The sequence below is a fragment of the Triticum aestivum genome, chromosome 7D (assembly GCF_018294505.1).
Source record: "Triticum aestivum cultivar Chinese Spring chromosome 7D, IWGSC CS RefSeq v2.1, whole genome shotgun sequence".
Taxonomy (NCBI): domain Eukaryota; kingdom Viridiplantae; phylum Streptophyta; class Magnoliopsida; order Poales; family Poaceae; genus Triticum; species Triticum aestivum.
In genome coordinates this window covers 419,769,181-419,792,791 of record NC_057814.1, presented here as the reverse complement: position 1 = coordinate 419,792,791, position 23,611 = coordinate 419,769,181, and positions in this window count along the sequence as shown.

The following is a 23,611-nucleotide window of genomic DNA, read 5'->3' as shown; positions in this document are numbered from 1 at the left end:
GCGGCGATGCGGAGCTCCTCCTCCTTGGCGGCGAGCTGCTCCTTGAGCTGTCGATGCGTGTCCAGGAGGCGGTTGAAGACGCTGACCCGGTAGGAGTCCAGTTGCTGCAGAAGGCAGCGATCAACACAAGGCATCAATTTAAGATTCGACCCAACTGCTATGCAGTTGGCCCGAATCTCAGGGGCTACACCCAGTGGGTGTGCTAACGCGCCCCACAAAGAAGAAGCAATAGAAAAAGGAAAATAGACAAGGAAAAACTTACGAGCACGGCTCACTCCATCTCCCGCGTCTACTCCAGCTCGGCCTGGGCGAAGGTCTGGATCCGGTCCACCCACCCTCGCTGGCGCCGGCTCACGGCGGCCATCGCCGCCTCCTCTTGGGTCTGGGGCCCGTAGACCTCGCCGGACCCACTCCGAGCCGGTTGCGACCCGGTGGCCCGGCGACCCCCCGGCCTGATCACCAGGGCGTGCTCTCCGTTGGCCGCCTCCCTTGCGGCCGGCGCCTTCTCTGGCACCCTCTCCGGCACCGTCGCCGGTTCGGTGGTCGGAGTGGCCTGTGGCTCCACCACTAGCGGCGCCTCGCTCGTCGGCGCCTGAGGCGCCCCATTCGGCGCCGTCCGCGGCGCCTCCTCCAAGACGGCGTCACCGCCGCCTCCGTCGGCCCCCATCTGCTCGACCACGTAGGTCCGCAGCAGGGTGTCGTCCCCGATGACCACGACCTCCCAGTCGAGGTCCATCGCATCCGCACGGTCGCCTTGGCCGCACTCCCCATCCAGCGACGGCACGAAGACCGTCGCCGCTTTCACCGTCCCCGCCGGCATCTCCGGCCAGGCCGGCTCCTCACTGACTCGTGCCCACGTCACCGCGGCGCTAACCCAGGCCTGGGTCGACACCGCCTCCGGCTCCGCCTTGGCCCGGTTCCGGTCCCGCCAGGCCAGGCCTTCGGTGTCGGCCGGGTCCACACCAAGGTCCGGATCCGCCCGCTCCTCCTCCTCGTCCTCGACCGTGCTGGACCGGCTCCTCTGGAACGCAGCGCCCTCATTGGATGCAGCGTCCGCCGCCACCAGCGCCAATGAGATCCGCGACCTGAAACCCAAGACAGAGTAAATAACGCAAGAGCCAAGCAGAGCCGCTCGGCCGCAAGTAAGAGAGGAACTCACCCCAGCACCACCGGAACGGCGGGCCTCGCCACCCTCTCCTGCGAAGCGCCGCGCCTCCGGTCGGGTTTGCCGCGCGCTTCATGGTCGGGGCCCGCGGCGCGACGTTGGCCTTCCTGTGTGGCCGGCTTGCCGCCGGCGTCCCCCCGGACGACCCGGCTCCGGTTGCACCGCCGCCTCCTCCACCCGGCACCACTATATCAATGACTCACGTCAGCACCCCCAACGCCGCCCCGCACCCGGCAATTTAAGAAACACAGAAGACAAAACTTACCCGCACGGCGCCCTGCGCCGACGTCGGCGGCCGCCTCCTCCCCTCCGCCGTGGGCCGCGGGCTCCTCCGAGTTGGCCCGCACCACCTGCGTCGGCGCTCGGTCGTAAGGATGCCGGATGGCATTCAGAAGCACCTCCCGCGTCGAGTCGGGACGAACGAGAAGATGGGCGGCAGCAAAGTACGAAGTCCAAGGACTCACCATCGGTGCCGGGTTCGCGTGGCTGTACGGGGGCTTCCCGAACTCCTAGTCATACCGTAGGTTGGCCGTGGAGATGTCGTTGACCCGGCGCGCGACCTGGTCCGCCCCCAGCCGCAAGTTTGCCATGCGGTTGGGGTCCTGAAGGCCGGTCATCTGACCGATGAGATGGGTGCGCGGTTGCAGCGGCAGCACTCGGTGGACGATGAAGGCGGCGATGAGGTCGGTGCCGGTGAGCCCTTCCCGCTCCTTCATGTCTGAAACCCGCTGGCAAAGGTTGAGCACCTCCAGCGACAGGTGCCTGGGGTAGTAACCCCAATTCTTCTTCGCCCACGGTGACGAGTTGACGAACGACGGCAAATTGATACGGTCCGCGCCGAGATTGCGGACGTAGAAGAAGGAAGTCTGCCATTTCTTGGCAGAATCCTCCAGCGGCATCTTGGGGCAGTCAGCGCCCGACCGCTTGGAGATGACGGCGGCCCCACAGTCGGACATCTCCCCTGCCCTCGGCACCTGCTGCTTCAAAGAAAAGAAGCGCACCCAGAGGTCGATCGATGGCTCGACTCCCAGGTACCCCTCGCAGAGGGTGACGAAGCCCAAAAGCTGCACGATGGCGCCCGCGCAAAGATGATGGGGCTGGAGCCCGAAGAACTCCAGGAAGTCGCAGAAGAAGGTGCTCGCGGGGAGCCCGAACCCGCGCTTGAAGTGCGGGAAGAAGACCACGCGCTCCGTGCCCTCAGGCCGCGGCTCCCGCTCGCCCTGCGGTAGGCGCGCGGCGACCTCCGTCTCCCCCGGCAGGCGCCTGGTGGTGCAAATATAGGTGATGTCGTCAAGAGTGATGGTCGAGCCCATCCATGAGCCCAACGGCAGCGCCATCGACGAAGGTGCGGAGGAAAGAAGGAAGGAAGATGGCGATGAAGCTCTGCTCGAAGCAACGGGCGTCGCAGTGCGCGACGGTTGCAAGAAGCAGAGGAAGGAAGAAGAAGGCAGGGGAGCGCGAGCGAGAATGATTTCCGCCGCCCCCTCCTCGCCCCAATTTATAAGCCACGGTTTGAAACGTGGGGGAGTGGGATCGTTTGCGCTCGCCTTTCCCACTTCCCCGCAATAACTACGCACGTACGTGCGCAATAACTGCCTCGAGAATGGCAATCGACTTGCGGACGCTGCAATAAATCCGCGCGCGCGGGCCGAGGGCGCGTGGCCGCAGGCCCCAGCGTGTCGCCGTGTCCTGTCGCGTGCGTGGCCTGTCAGGCCCCTCCGGCTTCCAGGCGCCACATGGCGTCCGCGTGAAGTCCAAAAGATTGCCCCAAGATTCGGCGGACTCCTTGGTTTCCCGCCACTGCCGGGATGACGCGATCCGGCTTCTGGAAGCCGGCACACAGTGGGTGTTGCCGGACCCGGCGGCCACCAAATTCGCCTCGGCAAGAGGGGGAAACTGTGAAGGCCTTCTCATCCAAAGACGGCGGACCTTCACAGCTTTGGGGACTACTATCGGGGGGATGAAGCCTGGGCAGGCAACGGAACCCGGATCCTTTTCAAAAACAACGGGGCCAGCATCGCCCCTCAAACCGGCTCATGCTTGGCCGGGTCGCTCAACCCGGCCAAGCCCCTCGATCCGGCCCCACTCTCAAACCCGGCACGTCAAGACTTCCCCAACAACCAGCTCAAGACAGCCGAACCCGGCACGTCAAGACTTCCCCAACAAGCCAGCTCCACCCTTGGCGCGCTCCTCAACCCGGCCACGGGTCAGCTCCCGTCCCATCCCAGTCGTATGATGGGACGAGTCTCCATCTACCGATGACCGAGGCAACAGTGCCCCGCCCATTCCTCTAGTCAGCCGGGGCGTGGCAACAGTGCCCCACCTACCCGCTGACCAGGGCCGGCGTGGCAACAGTGCAACCACCGTCACCACTGATGCCAGCAAGCAGCGACCTGACGGAGCGCCACTGTAGCCTAGTCAACTCGGCCACTCCCTGACGATCGACAAGACGGCCAACAATGCCTCTGTACCCAGCGGGCCCCGCGCCCGGAGAACCCAGCAAGCCCTGATCCCCGGCGGGTCCCAGCGCCGGCTTCCCGAACGATGACAATCCGGCCCCACAGCCTTGTAACATTACCCTGGTACCCCTGGGGGGTTGACCTATAGAACCCCCCAGGAGCCCTCATGCACAGGGCGATCAGATCATCAGTAGCACATACACACACCACAAGGAGGAGCAGCCTAAGCCCTGGCCTGTCCTCCTTCTTCCTCCATACATCTCAAGGAGCAGCTATGTACTGATACATATCAATTACAGTCGGCATGACTAGGGGTGTTATCTCTCCGGAGAGCCCCGAACCTGGGTATGTCTTGCGTCCCACGCTTGCTCATGCCGACCTCGCCTCTGGAGCCCACCAGTGCCCTCGAGCCTGCTCCTATCTTTAGCCATCCCTTGGCATCTGTCGTGCGCCCACCACGACAGTATAGGTGCGAAGAATTTGGAGAGGTCATATGTGTTCTCAGAAGTTTTTGCAAAAAGAACAAGTTTGAGGAATTTGACCAGTGGTGTCTTGAGGAATTTCATGAAGCGTTCTTTGTCTTAGGTACCAGAGCTGTGTAGATTGAAAATCCACACAATTGAGGAATCTTTAAGAAAAATGTAGCTTAGAGAAACATATCAAGAACAGATGCTTGTGTGAGGTATTTGGAGTGTGGAAATTGAAGAATAAACACCTTTTGAAGAATTTTTGGAAATCATCAGAATCAACATGGGTAGTAAAAGTAACTTTTAATTAACCTTGATGAAGAACACGACGAATTCAGAGTTTGAGATTGGAAGTTCGTCAGTCCAGATCTTCCACGCCCTAACTTGGCAGAGGAAGACAGCTACGGCGGCGGCGGAGGGATGATATCCGCGGCCGGTGCGAGTACGACGGTGACGAGGTCGAGGCAGTGAAGCTCCTCCTCACCAGCGATGATGAAAGTAGCAGCGGTGCTAGGTATTGAGAGCTCGAGCGAGGAGAGTGAGGTCGAGCGGGGTAAATGCAGTCTGAGGAGGGTGAGGGGTATATATAGCCGAGGTGAAAAACCGCTCGCCCGAGGAAAATGGACGAACGTGCCCCTGACCCTTCTCATCCTAGCGACATGTGTCACCCACGTGCAGAGCGGTGGAGACCGTGTGAGATCGTGGGTGAATAGATAAATCCTATCGTGGGATGTGGAACAGTTTGAGCGGCAAAAGCCAAAAATTCAGATTAGAAAATTTTAATGTTTCGTTAGCAAATTCTTCAGCTGACAAGGACTTAGTGAAGATTTTGAATGGGTTTCAAATAGAACGCACATGAAGAATTTGTGAACACATTGGGTTGAGTTTAGCATAGAGGGGGAAGGGTCCGATCACATTCACTTAGCAGAAAAGGCAACTTGAAGAAATAGCAATAAGTGAATGCTGTTGAGGACTTAAACTCAAATATATATATATATATATATAGACAATGAAGAACAACGACGGAAGTGTGAATACAATGCAAAGTTGAAGAAATTGAACAACTGAGGAATTTCAAAAAGTGAAGAAAAACTCAAATTGAAGATTTTCAACTTTTGTTGGTGGCGTGCCCCACCGTATAAGAATGATGATTTCAGACGCCGCGTACAATTGTCGTAGGGCTCTGAGAATCAAATTCTTCGTTAATTTCTTCACACTTAGAGGATTAGTCTTCATTGATTGAAGAAAAATGTTACTTCGTGTGTTGCACATCTAAGTCATCAATTTTGCATAAGTGTTAGGATGTGTGTCCTTTTCAAAGGACATTCGAAGATTCTAAGATATTTAGCTCACACCGCAACTTGCTAAATCTCTTCTCATCTAAGGGCTTTGTGAAGATATCGGCTAGTTGTTCTTCAGTCTTCACGTGCTCGATAGAGTTGTCGCCCTTCAACACATGATCACAAAGAAAATGATGACGAATCTGAATGTGCTTTGTCTTCGAGTGCTGAACTGGGTTATGAGCAATCTTGATAGCACTCTCATTGTCACAGTAGAGAGGCACATTCTTCATGTTGATGTCGTAGTCCTTGAGGGTTTGCTTCATCCATAGCAATTGAGCACAGCACGAACCAGCAGCAATGTACTCAACTTCAGCAGTAGAGAGTGATACACAGTTCTGTTTCTTCGAGGACCAACATACCAAGGATCGTCCGAGGAAATGGCATGTGCCTGATGTTGACTTGCGGTCCACACGATCACTAGCATAGTCAGAGTCTGAATATCCAATGAGATCAAAAGCCGAGCCCTTGGGGTACTGTTGGGGATATTACCACTGGGCGTAAACCGGCCAGGAGAGGCCGGGTTAACTTCATAAGTAGTTCATCTGTATCTGAAGCCCATGAAGACAGACGGTGACGCTTCATGAAGGCCCAGGGCCCAAGGCCGGTTTAAGGCATGTAGACACAAACCGGTATTGAGATGTAAACTTGTGTTGTAAGATATGCGTAGCAGAGACCGAGCCGGACATGATTATTAGCCGGCCTCGGAGTCTGTAAACCGACGGGCGTCAACCCATGTATATAAGGGGACGACCCAGCGGCGGTTCAGGGACAACAGACAACAACTTGAGACTCAGGGAAAGCGTATTCGCTCCCTGGTCATCAAAACCCCATCAATTCCAGCACAACTAGACGTAGGCTTTTACCTTCATCGAAGGGGCCGAACTAGTATAAAACTCTCTTGCGTCCCTTGTCCGATTTAACCCCTTCAAGCTAACCCGTAGCGATGGCTCCATGACTAAGTCCTTTCTCTAGGACATCTGCCGTGACAAAACCACGACAGTTGGCGCCCACCGTGGGGCTATCGCACGATGGCTTCAAGTTCTTGGAGGGCAACTTCGAAGGACTCAAGGGTTACGCTGTTGGCCGTATGACCAAGAGTCGTCGTGGCAAGCTCTACATCGACGATGCAGGCTGGGGCCCCAAGGCCGGCTCAATCGAGTACGGGTACCGGGTCCCCTTTGGTAGCATACACATTTTCATTGGCAAGATCGGGGAACCGGGCCTAGAGCTGGACATCGCACCGACCTCGTCGAAACGGCTCAGCATGCGAGATCTTCCCGGGTCAAGCCTCTCATGAAGCGTGCCTTCGTGGGAGTTATCCATGGAGGGGAATCTGAGGATAGATCAGAATCTGGTGGTGAGACCATCGTTTATTCCGGCGATGAGTCATCGACTGGAGAGACCGAGTCGTTATATCAGTTACAAGATGGCCGGATTGGGGGCTGTTCCGATGGCGACAGTATTCCGGACCCCTCTGATCTGCCAAGCCGGGTGGCGATCTTCATGGCCGGCACACAACCAGCGCTCCACTCTTCGACTGCAACGGCGTTGATTTCCGGATCAGCAGCGGCGGCAGCGGCTGGGGCAGGAGGCCCTGTGCGACCGCCGGCTCAGGTTTTATCTGATTTGTTTGACATGTTGGCAACGCTGATGGCGGAGGTTAACTCGGCGGATTAGGATACACACAATGCGGAAATCGCGAAAGTAAAAGATCAGATCACCCAGGCAAAAGCCGACTTAGCAGCTGAGGATACCAGGATAGCCGCGGAGCGGGCCGCTTTGGATGCACAAGCTTATCGGATTATGCTGGATCAGAGTGCGTCGAACGAAGTCCTGAAGAGGAGGCACCAATCTCGCCTGCCGCCGGTTTATGAGGCTAGAAATCTCTTTAACACCCCAGGAGCAGGAACCAGTAATCCGCCGGTGGTAAACCGGGCAGAGGCACCCGGAGCAGGGGCGCCGGTTCAGCCACGTTTGGTGGATCCACCTCGTCAGAACAATGTTGTGGTACCTCATGTCCCCACACCACTGGGTCATTATTCTAACCCAATGGACAACATTGTCGCTGCCGCTTCACGGCTGGCCGCCATCCCGATCGAAGGCGATTCTCCAGCAGCGGTCGAGACGCGTCGGGTTAAGGAGCTTCTTTAGACAGCCTTGATTCAACAGGAGGCTTATTCATATAGTCGCGATCGGGTTCATTCCACTCCCCGTCCAAGCCGGAGTTACAGCAGGTGTATGGATGAACCGGCAGTATCAAGCAATGCGCGGAACCGTGATCCGCCCCGTGGCCATAACCCGGCGGGTGGTGCCGGTGATGCTCAGGAGGTGGTGGACCGGGCTCGGGCACGCAGAGAGGCCGAGTTAGCGGCGCAGCACGAGGCCCGTCAGCTTATTCTGGTTCGTCCAACCACATCGGTGGAACCAGGAGTTACCTCTAGTTCCTTGGGAGTGCCATGTCTTGTCCCGGCGTTGCGCAATGTGCGCCTGCCCAAAGATTTCAAGGGCCCGCGCAAGGTGCCGAATTACACCGCCGATTTATCCCCTGAAACATGGGTCTAAAGCTATGAGATGGCCATGGATATGCTGGACGTGGATGATGCGGCATGTGCGAAGTACTTCACCATGATGCTTGAAGGAACGGCCCGCACTTGGCTAAAGAGCTTACCGGCTAATTCTATCAGGTCATGGGCCGAGTTGAGAGCCCGGTTTATTCAGAATTTCAAGGATACATGCAAGCAGCCCATGTTAATTGTGGACCTAGCTGCCTGTGTCCAGGAGGAAGGAGAGTCAACAACCCATTGGGTGCGCCAGGTTTCAGAGATTTTGCATTCATCAGACCGCATCAACGCTGACACCGCAGTTTTAACATTGGAAGGCAATTGCCGGTTTGAACCATTGAAGTTGAAGTTGGGACCGCTTAAACGTCATTGTAATGACATGGGAACCCTCATGGCTGCACTAGTGAAGTATGCCGACTCTGATAGTACCAAGGATCCCGAGTCTGACGATGATAAGATAGGGAAGGGAAAGAAGAGCGGCAACGCCAAGGGGCAGCACCACAACCCGGCGGGTCATGGAAACGGCGGCAAGCGTAAAGCGGACCATGGTTTAGACTTTGTGGCTAACACTAATAAACATGACAATGGCCAGCGGCGTAAGGGTAAACCACCCCGGCGCAATGGAATGCCAAATCCTAACCCGGACCGTTTGTCGTATCTGTTAAACCAGCCCTGTCCAAAGCATGGGACGAAGGAGGAACCATCCACACACCTCTGGAAAGATTGTTACATCATGCAAGAGTTCAAAAATTCAGACTCTTTCCGGTATGATCATGGATCAGGAGGCGGTTCAGGCGGAGGAAATTCCGGTTCAGGATTCCACGGCAATCAGGGTGGACATAACAATCAAAGTAATCAGGGTAATCAAAGTGGCTATAATCATCAGGGCAATCAGCAGCAGCAGTCAGGTTACCAGAGCAACCCAAAGCAGTTGAACAGCGGACAATATCATGTCTTCACCACTAGCTTGGACAAGCACGATCAGAAGCTTCATAAAAGGGTAGTGAGTGTCGTTGAACCGGCCGTGCCCCGTTATTTGCGCTGGTCCGAGCAGCCGATTGTGTGGAGTAGAGAAGATCATCCACCCCGGGTTAACAATCTGGGTCATCTGGCTCTGGTGGTGGCACCTCAGGTGGGAGGCTATAAGTTCACTAAGGTACTCATGGATGGAGGGAGTAGCATCAATCCTTTATTATGAAACTTTCCGTCGCATGGGGTTAACAGATAAAAATCTTAAACCGTCCAATACGGTGTTCCATGGTGTGGTGCCTGGTAAGTTGGCATATCCTGTTGATAAGATAGCTTTGGAGGTGGCTTTTGGAGATGAACATGACTCAAGATCAGAAACCTTGACCTTTGAAGTGGTGAAAATCAGCAGCCCATATCATGCCCTATTTGGACGGCCAACTTATGCTAAGTTCATGGCACGGCCTTGTTATGTCTATCTGCAGCTCAAGATGTCGGGTCACAAGGGAACTATAACCGTGCATGGGAGCCGCAAGATTGCTCTGGAGTGTGAAGAAGGTGATGCGGCTTATGCTGAGTCGGTTTGTGCAACAGAAGAGTTGAAGTTTTACAAGGACAATGTTGATTCGGCAGATATGACTTCGTTGAAGAAACCAACTACAGAGCATGATCCAGCCCTGAAGTTTAAATCGGCTGATGAGACTAAACTTGTTGACTTCGTACATGGTGATTCGTCCAAGCAGTTTAGCATCAGCGCTAACTTGGATCCGAAATAGGAAAGCGCGCTCATCAAGTTCATCCGTGAGAATCGGGACATCTTTGCATGGAAGCCTTCTGACATGCCTGGTGTACCGAGAGAACTCGCTGAGCACACTCTCAATGTTGATCCTAAGTATAAACCGGTCAAGCAGTTTCTCCGCCGGTTCAATGAGGAAAGACGCAAAGATATTGGAGAAGAAGTAGCCAGGCTCTTGGCGGCTGGATTTATCGTTGAAGTATTCCATCCTGAGTGGTTGGCTAATCCGGTGCTAGTCCTCAAGAAGAATGGCACTTGGCGTATGTGTGTGAATTACACATATCTCAACAAAGCTTGTCCAGCAGATCCTTTTGCCCTCCCCCGTATTGATCAAATTATTGACGCTATGGCGGGTTGTGAGCGTTTAAGTTTTTTGGATGCATATTCTGGTTATCATCAGATTAAAATGGCAGTTAAGGACCAGGAGAAGACGGCCTTCATAACTCCCTTTGGAGCCTTCTGCTATGTGTCCATGCCCTTTGGGCTCAAGAGTGCACAGGCGACTTATCAACGGTGTGTGCAGAATTGTCTTCATAAACAGATCGGCCGCAACGTTCATGCCTATGTGGATGATATTGTGGTAAAATCAAGGAAGAAGGAGACATTGATTGATGACTTGAAGGAAACCTTTGATAACCTGCAGGTTTATAAAATGATGCTTAATCCGGCCAAATGTGTCTTTGGTGTGTCTGCAGGGAAGCTCCTGGGTTTTTTGGTGTCTAACAGGGGCATTGAAGCTAATCTGGAAAAGATCAAGGCCATCACCTCCTTGGCTAAACCAAAGTGTATCAATGATGTTCAACGCCTAGCAGGCCGGATTGCCGCGTTGAGCCGTTTTGTCAGTCGTCTTGGTGAGAAGGCCATCCCTTTGTATCAGATGCTGAAGAAAACGGATAACTTCGTCTAGAGTGACGCCGCTAATGAAGCATTTGAGGACTTAAAGCGGCAGCTAGCTAATCCGCCAATTCTCGCTGCTCCGGTTGATAAAGAACCGTTGCTGCTATATGTGGCAGCTAACGCTCGGGCTGTTAGTGTGGCTATTGTAGTAGAGCGCAAAGAGGCAGGAAAGGAATATCCGGTTCAGCGGCCGGTTTACTATATTAGTGAGGTACTTATTGAATCCAAGCAGAGGTACCCGCATTGGCAAAAATTGGTGTATGGGGTTTTCATGGCAAGCCGGAAGCTTAAGAAGTATTTCCAAGGTCATCCCATCACGGTGGTCAGCTCTGCTCCTCTGGGGGATATAATCCAGAATAGGGAAGCAACTGGTCGGATTGCTAAGTGGGCTATCGAGCTCGGGTCTCACGGGTTGAAATACATACCTCGAATGGCGATCAAATCTCAGGCACTTGTGGATTTCATCAATGATTGGACAGAATTACAAGCGCCAGAAGAGAAGCCGGATCACACTTATTGGACTATTCATTTTGATGGGTCCAGGCAATTGGAGGGCTCGGGGGCTGGAGTCATGTTAACTTCCCCATGAGGTGATAAGTTTTGTTATGTTCTCCGTTTAATGTTCCCTTGCACTAATAATGCAGCTAAATATGAGGCCTTACTCCATGGTCTACGGATGGCTAAGGAGATGAATCTCAGCCGAGTTAAATGCTTCGGTGACTCGGATCTGGTGGCTCAACAAGTGTCTGGCACTTGGGATTCCAAGGACCCACTAATGGCAGCATATCGTCGTGAGGTGGATATTGTTGCAGGTCACTTCAAAGGTTATCGGGTGGATCATGTGGACCGACGGAAGAATGAAACGGCAGACGCTTTAAGCCGCCTAGGTTCCCAACGTAAACCGGTTCCACCTAATGTTTTCCTGGATGTTTTGCATAATCCGTCCGTCAAGCTCCGTGGTGAAGAGGATTTGGTTGTTCCTGATCCGGAGGCTCAGTTGGTGGCAGCTCTACATGTTATCCCATATTGGACGGTTCCATATTTGGCGTATATAAACCGGGGCGAGTTACCAGAAGATGAAACTTTGGCCAGGCAGATAACCCGACGGTCCAAGTCCATGACTGTTATCAATGGAGAGTTACATCATTGCAGTGTGACAGGGGCGTTTCAACGATGCGTGTCTCCTGAGGAAGCCCGTGAAATTTTGCGTGAGATCCACGAAGGAGATTGTGGACACCACGCCGTTTCAAAATCTTTGGTGGCCAAGGTGTTTCGTCATGGTTTCTATTGGTTGACAGCTCATGCTGATGCCGAGGACTTGGTTAAAAGATGTGATGGCTGTCAGAAATTCTCATGGCGTGCTCATGTACCAGCTCAAGAATTGAGGATGATTCCAATCACCCAGCCGTTTGCAACTTGGGGGCTGGATATGGTTGGGCCTTTCAAGAGGTCCAAGGACAAGAAGACCCACCTTTTGGTGGCGGTTGATAAGTTCACAAAATGGGTAGAGGCAGAGCCAGTTAGTAAGTGTGACGCGGCCACGGCGGTTCAATTCATCAAAAAGGTGATTTTCCAGTTTGGCTTTCCACACAGCATTATAACAGACAATGGTACCAATCTGTCAAAGGGTGCCATGAAGGAGTTCTGTCAACGTGAGCACATTCGGCTTGACGTGTCATCAGTGGCTCACCCCCAGTCCAATGGTCAAGCGGAGAGGGCCAATCAAGAGATCTTGAGAGGCATCAAACCCCGGCTTATGGTTCCTTTGCAACGGACGCCGGGTTGTTGGGTTGAGGAGTTACCTTCAGTGTTATGGAGCATCAATACCACACCCAACAGATCGACAGGCTACACGCCGTCCTTCATGGTTTATGGAGTGGAAGCGGTTCTTCCTAGTGACATCCGTCATGACTCGCCTCGTGTAGCGGCATATGTTGAAGCGGATAACGAGAAGGCACGGCAGGAAGCTCTTGACCTGTTAGATGAGGAGCGTGACATGGCGGCAGCCCGTTCGGCGATTTATCAGCAAGATCTGCGTCGTTATCATAGCCGCCGGGTTAGAACCAAAACCTTTCAAGAAGGAGATTTGGTGCTTCGACTCGTCCAGGATCAGACAGATATGCACAAGCTATCCCCCCCTTGGGAAGGACCTTTTGTGGTCAGCAAGGATCTGCACAATGGGTCGGACTACCTAATCGATGTTCGAGAGCACAAAGACTCGCGTGAATCGGAGGAGGAGACCAACCGGTCGTGGAATATTGCTCATCTTCGGCCCTACTATACTTGAGCTACAGGCTCTGCTTATGTACATATTATGACATTGTATATATTATGATCTATATAATAAACCGGAACCTCAACTAAAGCGGGGTATCTGTTGTTTTCTTACATCACGTGTGGTTACATGGAGCCTACAAAGCGGCGTCCGGTTTACCCCTTGATTTAGCTTCTTAAAGCTTGATATCAGATCACTTGGGGGCTTGGTCGTATCCGAACCATAGCTACACCTCTTGATCGGCGCAATGCCACAGCATCACTTGGGGGCTTGGTCGTATCTGAACCATAGCTACACCTCTTGATCAGCGCAATGCCACAACATCACTTGGGGGCTTGGTCGTATCCTAACCATAGCCACGCCTCTTGATCGGTGCAATGCCACAACATCACTTGGGGGCTTGGTCGTATCCGAACCATAGCCACGCCTCTTGATCGGTGTAATGCCACAGCATCACTTGGGAGCATGGTCGAACCCGAACCATGGCTACACCTCTTGATCGGCATAAAGCCACAGCATCACTTGGGGGCTTGGTCGAACCCGAACCATAGCAATGCCTTTTGATCGGCGTAATGCCACAGCATCACTTGGGGGCTTGGTCGAAACCGAACCATAGCAACACCTCTTGATCAAATTTGGGGCCTGGCAGCCCGTGAAAAGCCTCGACTACAACGGTTTTATTTGCCTTTTGCTAAGTTTCTTTTTCTTTTGCTAAGATTTGTGATGTTTTCAAACCAGTGTTTATCAACCCGGTTGGGCTGTCAACTACAAGTTGTCAGTACATGACCAAGTTATAATCTGGAGACTATCAACCCGGTCTGGTTTTGACTCATAGTCACCAGTATGGAATAAGCCGGTGTTTATCACAACCCGGAACGGTTTTGTTGTAAACCGGCATTATATAACAGGAGATACTTTTACTCCGGATTAAGGTTATTACCTTCATTACAAGGTTGGTCAGCCAACACTATGCCTAAAGGTCGCAGGTATCATATATTTCCATACTTGGTTATCTTTTACAACCTTGGTTATAAAGCTTGGTCATATATATAGTTGGGTATCATGACCCGCCAGGTGGTAAACCGCCAGGGCGCTTTAAGCTTTTTATCTGCAGGAACAACTGGAATAAATAGCTATGGATTATGAACATCATATCTCAAGCATGGCGGATTAACACGCATCAGTTGCAGATAAATATGCACGAAGGCATAACAGACCAAGTGTTTTAACTAGGCTATTACAAGGCGTTTCAGTGCCCAAAGGAATAATTGTTTCACAATAAACATTGCAGTATGGAAGATTAAACCGGCCCCCGGGTTATGATCACTGAGTAGCTTGACCTGACGGCCGCGGGTCATCTTGCACCGGTTCTTCTTCTTCGTCCCTACCCAGCGGCTGGAAGTCAACAGTTGTCCAGTCGATCCCAGTTAAAGCTTGGAACACAGCTTCGTCGCTTATAAGGGTGGACAGTTCAATATCAGGGGCATAAGTGTGCTTACGGATTGGAGGGATCAGGTTTTGAGCCTCAGGAGCTGGTGCAGCAACCAGCTTGTTATTGATATAATAACTCGCCTAATAATGTGAAAGATCAGCCTCTTTAGCAAGTTGACAAGCCAGTGGACGTACTTCCCGGTTTATGGCGCGGAGATCTTCAGTGCAAAATTCTGATCCGTCTTCTTTCAAGCTTGGGTAGCCCTTAGCCACGTCCGTCGGGTCAAGATCAGGCACCCATGCTTTTGCCCGGGTTAGCACGGTCAGAGCGCCAGCCCTTGCAGCATACCTCTTCAGCTCTTCTACCCGGGCAGGCAGCATAGATAGCCTGTCTAAGGTATCTTTGATTAACGTCGGGGGTGGCTTATTGTGAGAAGCGGTGCAGATAATTTGTTGAGCGCCGGTATACAGTTGTTCTATCAGCGTATAGGCAGCCTTCAGCTTCTTCTGAACATCAGAGCCCAGATGACTAATGCGAGTTCCTGCATCATTGCAAACATCAGTAAACCGGCAACGCATGGGAAGATATGTTGACAGTATTAAAGACAAGTTGCTTACCAAACACAGTAGCAGTCATAGCATGCACTTGCCGCTTTACACCAGTCAGCTCGTCAACCACCAGTTTAAGAGCGGCTTCTGCGTTTTCAGCCCTTTTCATCAAAGCGGCTTTTTCAGTCTCCCAATCCGCCCGCTCTTTGTTGAAACCTTCTTTTAGTTTCTCCATAGCGCCTAGAGCGCGGGTCAACTCTTCCTTCACTTTGGAGGCTTCAGCTTGCTGGGTTTTGATGTTCTCTTGCAGATCAGCGGTTTGGCGTTCCTTCTTGCTCAGCTCCGCCTGTAAAGAGACAGATACATAATGAGTTGACAGTACATATTTGCTTTTACTCAGAAATTTTTTCAAGTCCCAAGCACAATACAAGTATTAAGCTTGGCACTTGGGGGCTAATGTGTGTTTGCTCAAAAAGCTGTTGATATGGGAATTCTTCTACAGTCCCGGTTCATCTTTATAAAGTTAAACCGGCCCTTGGGGACTATACCGGCGAAAGAGCAGTATGGCAAATTTTAAGGAACCGGTTCATCTTAACAAGGTAATCCGGTCCCTGGAGGCTAAATAGGCAAAGTTAAGTTATGACAAAAGTCCCGGTTTAGATTGGTATCACAAACCGTCACTTGGGAGCTACTACGAGTCGATGAACTGCAATTGGACAAAGGAGAAAAACAGTAGTTACCTCATATCGCTCCTTCATCAAGTTTACCAAACTAGCTTCATAGTCACGGCTGGTATATAGACGGTTCAAGAAGCCAGAGTGAATATCTTGAACATTGAGGTGGGCGAAGCTTGATAAATCGGCATTCCATTTGCCTTTGCCGATAGCAGAGAGATCATCCTTGGCAGTATGCTTTGACAAAGCTACAGGGTTGCCTGGAGTGGAGTGGCCAGTGCCAGTAATCATAACGTCATCATCTTGTTCATCAGCAGCTCTTGCCGGAGTTGGCGGTTTATCAGTGTCCTTCGCTGGACTGACCGGTTTGTCACCAGTTCAGACAGGGCTGGTTGGCCGGTCTGCATGACTTGTAGTATCAACTTGCACTTGTTCAGCAAGGAAATCATGGTCTTGAAGCGGCGGATCATGAAGCATGGCGTCAGCATCGGTTTCTTCCAGATCTGGAGTTGTTTCCGGTTCAGCGGCTACATTATCATCAGCCGGTTTGTTCAACCGAGCTTTCTTGCTGGGTCTTGGCTTGGCGCTGCGAAAAGATAGACATAAGGATCAGTACAGTATGAAAAGATAACATATCAAGAATAAAGACATGTGCATAACTCACCCAGGAACTTTTTTGAGGGGTGGAAGCTGTGTGGCCGAAGACTCGCCAGAGGATGAGTGAGAAGTACCCTGATAATTTGAATCAGACGGGTTAAGAGGCTGGCGAAAACAACCTGCTTTTGGGCATGAAGTATCAATGGGATAAGAGACCTCTGATCGAGGTTTCCGAACCGGACTGTTCGGTAAACCGGCGGAGGTAACTACCTAGCCGCTGTGCCGGGTTGTACGGCGAGCTTCGTGCTGCTGCGTCTTCAAAAGAAAGTTTGGGTCCAAATAAGCAAGAGGGTGAGAAAATTTTACTTTCCGATTTGCTTGACGGATTTTTGATGTTGGCAGAGGATCTGAATCGGAGGAAAGAATAGTTACCTCTACGTCCTTAGCGTGACTGCCTTCAGCGTCGTCCTGATAATAATCATTGTCAATGAGATGTACGAAAAATGAACCAAGAGAGTCAAGTTCTACCTTTGATTCCGGATTACGCACATTGTCATCAGCTGGTAGATCGGAGGATGCAGTGGTCCTTCTCTTGGCAGGTTTCTTAACAACCTTGGTCTTTGGATGAACTGGCTTGACCGGTTTGTCTTGCGGTTTTGGGGTTTATCTTGTGATGGTTTCTTGTTCCAAAACGGATCATCACCCTGTCAGAAAATAATCACACTCTCAGAGAATATTTGGACAGAAGCAAATTCAGATACAAAGGATTGTATGATTCTTACAACTGGTGGTTTGTTGAAGGTGCAGAAAGGGAGTAGTACGATTTGGGCACAGACGGCCTCCGGTTCGTTCAGTATTTTCTTTACAGCCTCAGTGACTTCTTCGTCTGTAAGCTGAATATCAATGTGCCGCTGAGCATCCTTCAGACTACCCGTGTACTCACACATCAAACCGGGGCATCGGCTTAAGGGCAGAATGCTCCAGCTTATCCAGCAACAAGCAAGATCAACTCCTGTCAAACCGTTCGCCATGAAGGCTCTAAGCTTTGATAGTTGGGGAGCATAGTTGGCCCGTTCTCTTGTTGTCAACCTCTAAGGAAACGAGTGTGTGTTGCTCAGGCGTTCAGGGCGGTAACCCGGCAGGGGGTTTTCATCAGATGGAGAGGTATCCATGCAGTAAAACCAAGTTTGGTTCCACTCTTTGGGGTGACTGTGGAGTTTGGGATGGGGGAAGGTTACTTCTTTCCTCTTCTGAACCGCCATTCCGCCCAGTTCCGTATTGGGTCCATCTGAGAACTCGGTGCGACGGTTTAAGTGAAAGAAATCCCTAAACAGTTCGACTGTAGGTTCCTCTTGCAGATAAGCTTCACAGAATACTTGGAAATGGCAGATGTTGGTAACAGAGTTGGGATCGATGTCTTGAGGGCGCAGCTGAAAATTGGCTAGCACATCTCGGAAAATTTTGAACCGGGAGGGCTAAAACCTCATCCAAGATGATCAGCAAACACGACTACTTCTCCATCCTTGGGTGTAGGAGGATTTTCCGGGCCAGGGACCCTCCAGTGGATGACATCTTTCTTGGCTAAGGCGCCCGTTTTAACAAGGTTGTTTAATTGCTCCTCGGTTACTCGAGAGGGAGCCCAATTGCACTCAAAAACTTGTTTAGCCATGACAAGGAAAATCTTAAACATGAGTATTACCGGTTTAAGATTTACAGTGGACAACTATATAGCAGTATGAGGATACTAGCATATTGGTAAACCGGAGTCTGGCAATGGAAAGGTGTAATGCATTGGCGGTTCAACATGGGACTAATGGTATCTATCGGGTCATCATTTTTCCTGTGAGGTTAAACCGGCCAATCTGGTATTCAAAGGGTGTAAGAGAAGGAAGAAACAAGTTTCACATCTTGCTATGGTAATTTCAGATCTACCGCGCGTAGGAAAAACAAAATATATTCTGACCTAAATTCCAGTGTACTGAAGGTTCACCAAGATGAGACGACTTGGATATCAAACAGGTGCTGAAACTGCTAAAGCGCGAGATCTATGTGGTTTAAACTACTACCGGACGAGACCTATGTGGTTTTTGGATCTAACCCATGGATATAAATAAGGGAAAAGAAGGGCGGCGACGAACACCGATGAACAACAGAAACCCTAAGTGCAGATCTATGGTAAGAGAAAGGGGAGACTTACGGATGTTGTTGAGCAGCGGCGGCGCGCGGAGGAGCTCTGGTACGTTCAGGTCGATGCAGCAGCCAAGGTTGGAAATCGAGGAGCCGGATTTTTGGATATAAGGTGATGTTGTCGCCTCGATTGTCGGAGGCTCGTTAATGACAGGTGACGTCACGGCGGTTTACCAAGATCCTAGAAGATGATGTCATGGCGGTTTACAAGACTGTGTGAAGATGTTGAAGAAGAATTTTTCTCAAGTATTGAGGATTGACATGAACCAGTTCAAATCAATCTGGGGCCTAATGTTGGGGATATTACCACAGGGCGTAAACCGGCCAGGAGAGGCCGGGTTAACTTCATAAGTAGTTCATCTGTATCTGAAGCCCATGAAGACAGACGGTGACGCTTCATGAAGGCCCAGGGCCCAAGGCCGGTTTAAGGCATGTAGACAGAAACCGACATTGAGATGTAAACTTGTGTTGTAAGATATGCGTAGCAGAGACCGAGCCGGACACGATTATGAGCCGGCCTCGGAGTCTGTAAACCGACGGGCGTCAACCCATGTATATAAGGGGACGACCCGGCGGCGGTTCAGGGACAACGGACAACAACTCGAGACTCAGGCAAAGCGTATTCGCTCCCTGGTCATCGAAACCCCATCAATTCCATCACAACTAGACGTAGGCTTTTACCTTCATCGAAGGGGCCGAACTAGTATAAAACTCTCTTGCGTCCCTTGTCTGCTTTAACCCCTTCAAGCTAACCCGTAGCGATGGCTCCACGACTAAGTCCTTTCTCTAGGACATCTGCCGTGACAAAACCACGACAGGTACCATAATCCAAGTGTTGGAGTGTGAGCTAGATATCGAAGAATATGCTTCACAGCCTTATGGTGTGATTCCTTTGGTGTAGCTTGAAATCGGGCACACATGCAAACACTAAGCATAATATCTGGCCTAGATGCACATAGATACAATAAAGAGCCAATCATGGAGCGGTATACCTTTTGATCGAAGTCAATACCATTTTCATCAGTGCATAGATGGCCATTTGTGGGCATAGGGATTTTGACGCCTTTGCAATATTGCATGCCGAATTTCCTCAATACATCCTTTAGGTATTTCTCTTGAGATATGAAGATGCCGTTGCGCTGTTGACGAATTTGAAGACCTAAGAAGAATTTTAATGTCACATCCCTAGCTTCTGACATTGCACTAGGCTAACTTCATGTGTGCTTCATGTTTAAACTTTGGAAGAAACTTGAAATGGGGATTGCCTAAACCCTAGCATTAAAGGAATTCACTAGGTTCAAACCAAAATATTTCCAGTAAATCCAAATGGCTTTCAAAAATGTTCATCATTCTTGGAAAATGCTGGAAACAGTAACCAGAGGTGATGCACATTTTTCCATGACATATTTGGGCTCTGGATTAAATCATACTCTATTTGCATTTGGGCATTTAAATGCTATTAAATATTTTAAATGCTCAAATAATCCTAAACTAAAATGTTTACTGTAGGATATATTCCCAACAATGATCATGAGTAGTTTCATGATTTTTGGAAGTGTCTAAGTATTTTTAATAAATCCCTAAAGACTACAGAATATTAGAAAACAGAAACAAATAAAAAAAGAGAGAGAAAGGAGTCCTGCCTGGCACTTACCTGGCCTGGCCCAGCACGGCCCAGCCCACTGGCCTGGTGCCAGTCATCGCCTACCTCTGCCAGTAGGCAGAGGAGGGACACCGCGACGCCGCCGCGCGCGCCACGGCGTCACCTGCTTGCCGCCCGCGCCTCTGGAGGATCTGGACGACGCCCACGTCACCCGCTCGACCGCCCCGACACCTCATTCCCCCCTGCGTCTCTCTCTCTCGCCTTCTCCTCGCCATGGCCGAAGCAGCCATCGCCGTCTCGCCGACGTAGTCGCGCCACCGTGCTCCCCTCGCCTCCCCGACGTGTCCACGAGCATCGCCACGCTGCCCACGTTCCCTCCGTCGACTCACACCTCGCCGGAAGCCCTGCTCCATCGTCACGGCGTCGTCTTCAACCTCTCGGTCGCCGAGATCGCCGGCGACCTTCCGTTGTCACCAGCCCCTCCCCGAGCTCGACAAGGCCAACGCTGCACTCACGGTGAGCCTCTCCATCTAACCCCGCTCTCCGTTTCCTCCCCGGCACGCCGTAGACGCCGCTCCGCGGACGTCCGAACGCGCCACCGCTGAGCTCGTCGCCGGCGCCACTCCGGCCACTCCCCGGCCGCGCCACCCCCACGGTTGGATGCGGACGAGCCTCCGCATCCCGTAGCTGTGCTCCGCGCGCCAAACGGCGCCCCGTAGGGCAATCCTGTGGCTCGCCGCCGCGTCTGGCCTCGCCGGCGGCTAAACGCCGGCGAGTTGACCCCGTTTGACCAGGCTGACCCCCTCCCCTGAGTCAATGACAAGTGGGGCCCGCCTGCTAATTAACCTGGGTTAACTTTTAATTAACTCTAAATTAGTTAGTTAACTAACAGTGACACTGACGTGTGGACCCCACACGTCAGGTTTGACCTGGACGACCCCGCTGACCAGCTGACGTCACAGTGATGCAGTGCTGACGCAATAACTCATTTCTGGATTTATTCTTATATAGGAAATTCCAGAAAATGCACAAAACTTCTAAAAATCATAGAAAATAATCTATAACTCAGATGGAAATCATTTATATATGAAAAATGATCAGAAAAATCCAATCTATCCATATGTACCATTTTCATGCATGTTAGAACAACTTATGGCTGCTGTTTAGGCCAAATCATATAAATGGCATTTAAACCCTCACATATGGAGTTTGAATTTGAACCTAGGGTTCAAACCAACTCCATTCACAGCATATTGCCATGTCACATTCATGCATCATATTGTTGCATTGCATTGATTGTGTTTCCTCTCTGTTGCCGGTATTTGCCCCCTCTCGATAGACGATGTTCCAGCGTTGTGATCGTTGACACTAATGAAGACTCAATGCTATCTTCAGAAGTGCCAGGCAAGCAAAACTCCCTTGTTCATTCTGATACAATCCCACTCTCTCGCTCCTGCTCTCTTTTACTGCATTAGGACAACAACAATTCGTCTGTTACATGCTGCGGTAGTTGAACCCCTTCCCTCTGCATGACCTGTCATTGCCACAATAAATAGATGAAACCCACTAGCATGAGTAGGAGTTGTTTGAGCCCTGATGTGCCTACTCATTCATGCTTGTTTGTCATGCCTGCTATTACTTAGAGTTGTGTCAGGTCTGATTCATCGGGGATGAATTGTAATGTGGTGAACATGTCCTACTGTTGAGAGCTAAGTGTGTGAACACGATTTGGTAAAGGTAGCGGTGAGAGGCCATGTAGGAGTACATGGTGGGTTGTCTCATTGCAGTCGTCCTCGGGAACTGAGTTCTGTGTTTGTGATCCATGAACAGTTACTACCACACATTGGAATGCTTAAGTGCCCCTCTCGACTTATTAATCAACTTGATCTCTGTCCAGGAGTTGCAACTAGTTTCTGGTGTTTGTAGGTAGTGTCAGTAGTCTACCAAGTGGCACCCGGTACAGGTGGGCTTGGGACAGACTAGGCACACTGGCCTGGTGTACCGAGTGGCACCCGGATGGTGGGCTCGGGAACCCTGCACACATCATTTGGGGCCGTGAGCGACACCCCGGCCGGATCTCCTTGCGGATGGAACCCGAATAGGCGATAAACCTGGACGAGAGACTTATGTGGTTAGTCAGGTCGTGGCCGACTCCCTCGCCAGGCTTCCGCTTGAAGGTTGCCGAGGTACACGACGTGTACATGGTGGTAACTGGCGAGAGCGTGTGTGACGAAGTACACCCCTGCAGGGTTAATATGATCTATTCGAATAGCCGTGTCCGCGGTAAAGGACTTCTGGGTTGCCTATAACAGTTCATAGACAAGTGAAAGTGGATACTCTAAAATACGCAAGATAAGCGTGAGTGCTATGGATGGCGTCCTCGTAGGGAGACGGGAGCGGATCCATAGTGTTGTATTGATATGGTGAATATGTGGACTCGTGTGCGCCACCTCAAAAGAGTTGCTTGCAGTCGTAGTTAGGATAACCACCGAGTCAAAGCTGGCTTGCTGCAGTCAAACTCCACCACCCCCCTTTGTTGATACCGATGCATATGTAGCTAGTTCTGATGTAAGTCTTGCTGGGTACATTTTTACTCACGTTTTCCTATTTTATGTTTTGCAGAGAGACGTCAGTCTCGCTAGTAGTTCCGTGTGGACTTCGATGTTTAGCTTGATACCTCAGCTACGATCTTGTGCCCTCGGCAGGATCTGGTAGATAGTCAGGCTTCTCAGCCTTTTTCATTTATAGATGTCTGTACTCAGAAATGTTAAGCTTCCGCATGTGCTTTGACTTGTATGCTCTGAATGTTGGGTCATGAGACCCATGTTTGGAATATCTCGCTCTTCGGAGCCTAATGAATAAATACTCTGAGTCGTAGAGTCTTGTTGTGATGCCATGTTGTATTTGCGCATAACGAGCATATTGTGTGTATGATTGAAATGCTTGGTATGTGTGGGATCCGACAACCTAGTTGTTTATCCTTGGTAGCCTCTCTTATGGGGAAATGTAGTCTTGTGCTTCCATGAGCCATAGTAGTCCGCTATAGCCCGGTTCACCGGAGTCCTGCTAGCCCAGCACTACTGCTCCGGAACACTTGACTGGCCGGCATGTGATTCACTTCGTTCCTGTGTCTGTCCCTTCGGGGAAATGTCACGCGGTGACATCCGGAGTCCTGCTCAGCCTGCTACAGCCCGGTTCACCGGAGTCCTGTTAGCCCAGTGCTACAGCCCGGATTCGCACGCTGCTAACCGACATGCTCGATGTTGATTCATGTATGCCTGTCCCCGTAAGTTAGTGCCACTTTGGGTTCATGACTAGTCATGTCGGCCCGGGTTCTCTGTCATATGGATGCTAGCGACACTATCATATACGTGAGCAAAAAGACGCAAACGGTCCCGGGCCATGGTAAGGCGACACCCGTGGGAATACCGTGCGTGAGGCCGCAAAGTGATATGAGGTGTTACTGGCAAGATCGATGTGACTTGGAATCGGGGTCCTGACAGCTTTGGTATCAGAGCCTGACTGCTTGTAGGGTTACGAAGCCAAACTGGTCGAAGTTGAGTCTAGAAATGCTTTAGTTATATAAGGGAATTGATTGTGGAAGGGAACGTAAGGCTCTTTTTACTCCTTTACCTTATGCC